We start from the raw sequence: 7,658 nt of genomic DNA, 5'->3' as shown, positions 1-7,658 counted from the left end.
CCATGTAAAACCCTGTCTATATCAAATCAAATCAAATCAAATTGTATTTGTCACACGCGCCAAATACAACCTTACCTTGAAATGCTTACTTACAAGCTCTTAACCAACAATGCCGTTCAAGAAATAGAGTTAAGAAAATACTTACTAAATTAACTAAAGTAAAAAATAAAAAGTAACAATAAAATAACAATAACGAGGCAATATAGAGGGGGTACCGAGTCAGTGTGCGGGGGTACAGGTTAGTCGAGTGCTAACATGCGTGCTTTGTCCTGAACTTGTCCACATTCTTATTATGCCCACATTTTAGACACGATTGAAAGACCAGGTCAAGATCAGGACAAAGGACGCATGTTAGCGGCAGGTATAAACAGGGCTTATGCGTGATTGATTTTTATGGGCAAGCACAGTGACAACTTACATCACAGATATTTCACACAGAGAACACACAGAGAAAACACAGTGTGTGCGTGTGGTGTGTGTGTTGTGAGTGTAACACATCATGTCTCACTATATCCTTTATCAGATTGGTTCAAATCTACTTTGAAACTAAAATACACACCTCACACACATGGTTATGGGCTTAAAAAGAAGACCCTGTACTATGTCAGATATAGTTCAAATGTATTCCATTTTGAGTTTGCATCCCAATATTACACTTTATATACATCACAGAAGACTGAAATATAACAAAACTGTTTGACATAGAAAGATCAGATTTTCAGCGGCTTTTTTGAAATAATGTTTATTACTTATAAAAGTGAAGCCACTAGGTCATTTGACTGCAGGAAAGGGCTACAAAACTACAGTAAAAAGAAACTAGACATGATACAGCACATTCTGAGAAAGTATCTTCCTCCCTCTCTCTCTCCCTTCCTCTCCCCTCCCACTCTCTCCCCCTTACGCTCCCCTCCCTCTCTCTCCCCTCTCTGTCTTTTCCCCTCCCTCTCTCCTCATTCTCTCCCCTCCCTCTCTCCTCATTCTCTCCCCTCTCTGTCTTTCCCCCTCCCTCTCTCCCCTCCCTCTCTCCTCATTCTCTCCCCTCTCTCCCCTCCCTCTCTTCTCATTCTCTCCCCTCTCTGTCTTTCCACCTCCCTCTCTCCTCATTCTCTCCCCCCTCTGTCTTTCCCCCTCCCTCTCTCCTCCTTCTCTCCCCTCTCTGTCTTTCCCCCTCCCTCTCTCCTCATTCTCTCCCCTCTCTGTCTTTCCCCCTCCCTCTCTCCTCATTCTCTCCCTCTCTGTCTTTCCCCTCCCTCTCTCCTCATTCTCTCCCCTCTCTGTCTTTCCCTCTCTCTCCTCATTCTCTCCTCCTCCCTCTCTCCTCATTCTCTCCCTCTCTGTCTTTCTCCCTCCCTCTCTCCTCATTCTCTCCCTCTCTGTCTTTCCCCTCCCTCTCTCCTCATTCTCTCCCTCTCTGTCTTTCCCCTCTCTCTCTCCCCTCCCCTCTCCTCATTCTCTCCCCCCTCTCTCTCCCTTCCTCTCCCTCCCACTCTCTCCCCTTACGGTCCCCTCCCTCTCTCTCCCTCTCTGTCTTTTCCCCTCCCTCTCTCATTCTCTCCCCTCCCCTCTCTCCTCATTCTCTCCTCTCTGTCTTTCCCCCTCTCTCTCCCCCGCCCTCTCTCCTCATTCTCTCCCCTCTCTCTCCCTTCCTCTCCCTCCTTCTCTCTCCCTCTCTGTCTTTCCCCCTCCCTCTCTCCTCATTCTCTCCCCTCTCTGTCTTTCCCCTCCCTCTCCTCCTCATTCTCTCCCCTCCTCTCTCCTCATTCTCTCCCCCTCTGTCTTTCCCCTCTCTCTCTCCCCTCCCTCTCTCTCCTCATTCTCTCCCCTCTCTCTCTCCCTTCCTCTCCCCTCCTTCTCTCCCCTCTCTGTCTTTCCCCTCCCTCTCTCCTCATTCTCTCCCTCTCTGTCTTTCCCCCTCTCTCTCCCCTCCCTCTCTCCTCATTCTCTCCCCTCTCTCTCCCTTCCTCTCCCCTCCTTCTCTCCCTCTCTGTCTTTTCCCCCCCTCTCTCTCCTCATTCTCTCCCCTCTCTCTCTCCTCCCTCTCTCCTCATTCTCTCCCCTCTCTGTCTTTCCCCTCCCTCTCTCCTCCTTCTCTCCCCTCTCTGTCTTTTCCCCTCCCTCTCTCCTCCTTCTCTCCCCTCTCTCTTTCCCCCTCCCTCTCTCCTCCTTCTCTCCCCTCTCTCTTTCCCCCTCCCTCTCTCCCCCTTCCTCTGATTCCCTTCCTTCAATTCTCCCTCTATTCACAAATCCTCTCGTTCTCTCTCTATTCTAAGGAGCTTCTACTAACTTAGTAACAAGGACGTTCCTGAAGGATGTTCCCCAACTTCATCATCAGCTCACCACCAGCCAGCCTGCACATCCCGTCTCTTCTCTCCCTCTGTCTTTAGCTTCCCCTTGTCAGCCTCTATGCTGCCCTGTCTTTCACACCTCTTTCTCTCCCCCTCTCTCTTTCCATCCCTCCCTCTCTTCCTCTATTCATAGTGTTGTGGTTACTGATGTGACGTTGCTGTAAGGGTGTTTCACCCACACTCTGTCTGACCTGTTCCCTCCACTGTCTTATATATCCTCAACACATCTCTCTCCCTCTGATCATCCCTTTATCCATCCATCCATCTCCATATCACTCCTCTCTCCTTCCTTCCTTCCTTCCTTCCTTCCTTCCTTCCTTCCTTCCTTCCTTCCTTCCTTCCTTCCTTCCTTCCTTCCTTACCTGAAGGAGGATGGACATACTGTATACTGTACTCTGCCTCTGGGTCATGACCCCACTGTGTCTTTCACCTCGTCTCTCTCCCATCCAAAGACTCCCAGACTCCCTCTCCACTCCCTCACTCTGCCTCTCCACCCCACCCTCTCCCTCCCCCCTGGCAAGGCTGTATGGTCTGTATGGAGCTGAAGTGGCTGTCAGAGTGCATGATGTTTTCCATTCCCTAGGGCTGTAGGGGTGTATGGTGTGTACCTGAAGTCGCTGTAGGGTGTATGGTGTGTACCTGAAGTCGCTGTAGGGGTGTATGGTGCGTACCTGAAGTCGCTGTAGGGTGTATGGTGCGTACCTGAAGTCGCTGTAGGGTGTATGGTGAGTACCTGAAGTCGCTGTAGGGGTGTATGGTGCGTACCTGAAGTCACTGTAGGGGTGTATGGTGCGTACCTGAAGTCGCTGTAGGGTGTATGGTGCGTACCTGAAGTCGCTGTAGGGGTGTATGGTGCGTACCTGAAGTCACTGTAGGGTGTATGGTGCGTACCTGAAGTCGCTGTAGGGGTGTATGGTGCGTACCTGAAGTCGCTGTAGGGGTGTATGGTGCGTACCTGAAGTCGCTGTAGGGTGTATGGTGCGTACCTGAAGTCGCTGTAGGGTGTATGGTGCGTACCTGAAGTCGCTGTAGGGTGTATGGTGCGTACCTGAAGTCGCTGTAGGGATGTATGGTGCGTACCTGAAGTCGCTGTAGGGTGTATGGTGCGTACCTGAAGTCGCTGTAGGGGTGTATGGTGCGTACCTGAAGTCGCTGTAGGGTGTATGGTGCGTACCTGAAGTCGCTGTAGGGTGTATGGTGCGTACCTGAAGTCGCTGTAGGGTGTATGGTGCGTACCTGAAGTCGCTGTAGGGGTGTATGGTGCGTACCTGAAGTCGCTGTAGGGTGTATGGTGCGTACCTGAAGTCGCTGTAGGGTGTATGGTGCGTACCTGAAGTCGCTGTAGGGGTGTATGGTGCGTACCTGAAGTCGCTGTAGGGGTGTATGGTGCGTACCTGAAGTCGCTGTAGGGTGTATGGTGCGTACCTGAAGTCGCTGTAGGGTGTATGGTGCGTACCTGAAGTCGCTGTAGGGTGTATGGTGCGTACCTGAAGTCGCTGTAGGGGTGTATGGTGCGTACCTGAAGTCGCTGTAGGGTGTATGGTGCGTACCTGAAGTCGCTGTAGGGGTGTATGGTGCGTACCTGAAGTCGCTGTAGGGGTGTATGATCCACTCTCCTGCTGATTTGAGTCTCTCCTGCTCCATGGCCACAGCCTTGTGGGACCCAAACATGCGCAGGCTGAACTTGTTGACCCCCGGCTGCAGCATGGCTCCAAACTGTCTCTGGATGAAGGTGGACTGGTTGGAGTAGCTGTAGTCCTCCCCGTCTAGACCCATCCCAAACCCCCCCATGCCCCCCGTCCCAGACAGACTCCCCATCTCCGGCGTGCCCGCCACGGTGTTACAAGCCGTGGTTGTCGTGGTTTCTGGGCCCAACGCTACAACGACCACTCCGGTGCCAGTGGAGGAGGAAGTGGAGGCAAGGGCGGCGCGTGACGAGGAAAAGCCAACAGAACGCTGCTGGGTGGAGGAGAAGGGGGCTGGAGGAGGGGGCAGGGGGACAGGGGTGGTCGGGGTGCCAGCTGAACGGAAGGGGAGGCCGTCTCTGGTGGCACTCAAGATGGAGAGGCGCCGTCTCCCCCCTCCGGAACCGGACCCCTCGACCCCTGACCTGTCACCCTCCAGCGATGCCTGGGAGAGGCGGTACCCTGGGGAGGGCAGGCTGCCCTTACTGCGCCTCTTAGAGTCTCCTCCACTACGACCCGGCCGACCCTCACCCCCGCCAGGGGGCCCAACACCTCCCACCACCCCATCCATCCCCTAACCAGGGAGAAGGGGGGCAAAGGGAGTTCAATATAACCTGTCACTCTCAGATTCACTCTCTGTCACTCTCAAAACGGGACAATATGTCCTGTCAATGTTCAACTAGGAGCCTAATAACAGGCTACTAGCTAAGACTGTCTGGGGAAAGAGAAAGGTGGTGATTAAATAGTTTTTATAATCTCCAATGGCTTGTAGTGATCTGTCTCCTCTCCACTGATCTGTGCATCCTAACCCCACCTCTGGGTGTTTGCCACGTAAAAACGAATAGATTTGTCACTCCAAAAATATGATGGCAGTGCTTTCTCTTATCTCCTCCTTTCCCCAGCTCGCTTTTCTTCATCGAGATCTCTCCATCCTCCCTTGTTCTCCTGGCCTGAGGCCCACCTTCTCCTTTCTACTGCCGCCCTCAGCGTTTCCACACCAGGCATATTGGCACCTAATTCCTGGTCTCTCTCTCAGGGATAATGACGCAGGTCGCTCTTTGACCCTCCCTCTCTGGTTGTCAAGGATATGTCTCCCTCTTGCTCTCATCGACACATGGCAGTATTCTGTAAGAGTTCATCTTGACAGTGGATGAGAGGTGGTAGTTTTGGGTGGTTGGCTACCTATGAATGACAAGTACACGTGAGACTCATCAGCACGGGTCGGTTTGTTTTAACGGACACAAACGGGCACGAGACACACACAGACAGACACTTGCACACAGTCTGACTCACCCACTCACCCATGATTTATACTGAAACACGCTTTCAAACATAGACAGAGATACACACACAGACACGAACATAAGCAAGAGTACACATGCAAGTGGTCGTACCCACAATTTAGTCCACATTCCCCTAATATTCCCTTTGTCCGGGCACGTAAAACAAGACAAGCTGTTAGCGTCAGCATTAGGGTTATTTTCGGAATTCAGTTCGGAAACAGACAACCTGGGCAAGTGCAGAATATGTGACGTCTCCAAACCCGCCCGGATAAATGTTCTGCTATTTCAGACGCGTTTCCCCTCCTCTTCCACTTATCCAGTCAGTCTCAATGACATCCTTGGACCGTTACAGCGACATCGTTGGAGCCCATCCTATTCGTTTACGATGAACAAAACCTGTTTCATTCACATGTTTTTGACGAATCTTGATGAATAAAACCATGCAAGGAAATTAAGTGCACTTGAATGAATTATATCCATGAAGTCCTGTTCCAACCGGAATAACTTGTTGAGCTTGAGAAGGAATAGCCAAATATTTAAATAGGCAATTCTATGGCCAATCATAACTCAAAAGGAACGCGACACGTCTTAATATTCTGATTCCGATTGCAGACTGACTTCCAAAACGCCCGTCACCTCGCACGCACGCAACTGAAATATTAAATAAATAAATACACACAAAGGTCTGGATCTAATCGGCTTGTTACCATGGCAGCCGCATCCCCATCACCCTTCCTTCCCCAGGCTGCACGCCCAGCCGGCGCAAGAAGCACACAGCACAGGTATGGGTGCTGCGTCATCCACCCCAATACAACCGGGGAATTGCGCGAGGGAGGGAAATAAAGAGAGAGAGAGAGAGAGAGGTGCGTTGAAGGACAAATCCAACCCATATATATTAGTCCACTGTTGATAAATTCCCAAAGTGTTTTCCATGTCAGAAATCACATTTTCAAGATATAGGACTTCGAAAATCAAATTGTCACTTGCCACATCCTCATGATGATGCAAAATGCATAGTATGATGCTTAACGACCATTTCTGAGTGGATTTTCCCTTAAGGAGCAACAGAGCAAGCGGAAGAAAAGGGACATGGGAGAGAAGATAAGAAACAAATGAGACAGTTAATTTGTTTATGGGCAGTCGCCTTGCACACGGATGTGGGTCATCACAGTCCGTATATAGGACACAGCTGAAGCACCTCAGAAAAACTCAGCATCTTATGGCATCGGTCAAACCAAATATCTCCACCAGCCACAGCGACAGAGATAAGCCTTATCTATTTCCACACCGCATATGACTGACAACGGTCGCAATAACTGGCAACTGAAATGGCTTAATTGCAGTTCATTATTTGTTTCTCAAACAGTATAAAAACATGGTTTCATGGAGGGGACCATGCACACCGAACATAAATGAGTCACAGAGAGAGACAGTATAAAAACATGGTTTGATAGATGGTGACCATGCACACCGAACATAAATGAGTCACAGAGAGAGACAGTATAAAAACATGGTTTGATGGAGGGGACCATGCACACCGAACATAAATGAGTCACAGAGAGACAGTATAAAAACATGGTTTGATGGAGGGGACCATGCACACCGAACATAAATGAGTCACAGAGAGAGACAGTATAAAAACATGGTTTGATAGATGGTGACCATGCACACCGAACATAAATGAGTCACAGAGAGAGACAGTATAAAAACATGGTTTGATGGAGGGGACCATGCACACCGAACATAAATGAGTCACAGAGAGACAGTATAAAAACATGGTTTGATGGAGGGGACCATGCACACCGAACATAAATGAGTCACAGAGAGAGACAGTATAAAACATGGTTTGATGGATGGGGACCATGCACACCGAACATAAATGAGTCACAGAGAGAGACAGTATAAAACATGGTTTGATGGAGGGGACCATGCACACCGAACATAAATGAGTCACAGAGAGAGACAGTATAAAAACATGGTTTGATGGAGGGGACCATGCACACCGAACATAAATGAGTCACAGAGAGAGACAGTATAAAAACATGGTTTGATGGAGGGGACCATGCACACCGAACATAAATGAGTCACAGAGAGAGACAGTATAAAAACATGGTTTGATGGAGGGGACCATGCACACCGAACATAAATGAGTCACAGAGAGCGACAGTATAAAAACATGGTTTGATGGATGGTGACCATGCACACCGAACATAAATGAGTCACAGAGAGAGACAGTATAAAAACATGGTTTGATGGAGGGGACCATGCACACCGAACATAAATGAGTCACAGAGAGAGACAGTATAAAAACATGGTTTGATAGATGGTGACCATGCACACCGAAC

General features: G+C 49.8%; 1 pseudogene; it reads right to left on the bottom strand.

The window, feature by feature from the left end:
* LOC115122987 (potassium/sodium hyperpolarization-activated cyclic nucleotide-gated channel 1-like) overlaps window positions 1-7,323 on the bottom strand; it is a 75,684-nt pseudogene extending 68,361 nt beyond the window's left edge.
* Window positions 7,324-7,658: the final 335 nt, after the last annotated feature.

This window comes from Oncorhynchus nerka, linkage group LG14 (assembly GCF_034236695.1).
Source record: "Oncorhynchus nerka isolate Pitt River linkage group LG14, Oner_Uvic_2.0, whole genome shotgun sequence".
NCBI lineage: Eukaryota > Metazoa > Chordata > Actinopteri > Salmoniformes > Salmonidae > Oncorhynchus > Oncorhynchus nerka.
The sequence above is the reverse complement of the archived record's forward strand: the minus strand, read 5'-3'. Positions and strand labels throughout refer to the sequence as shown.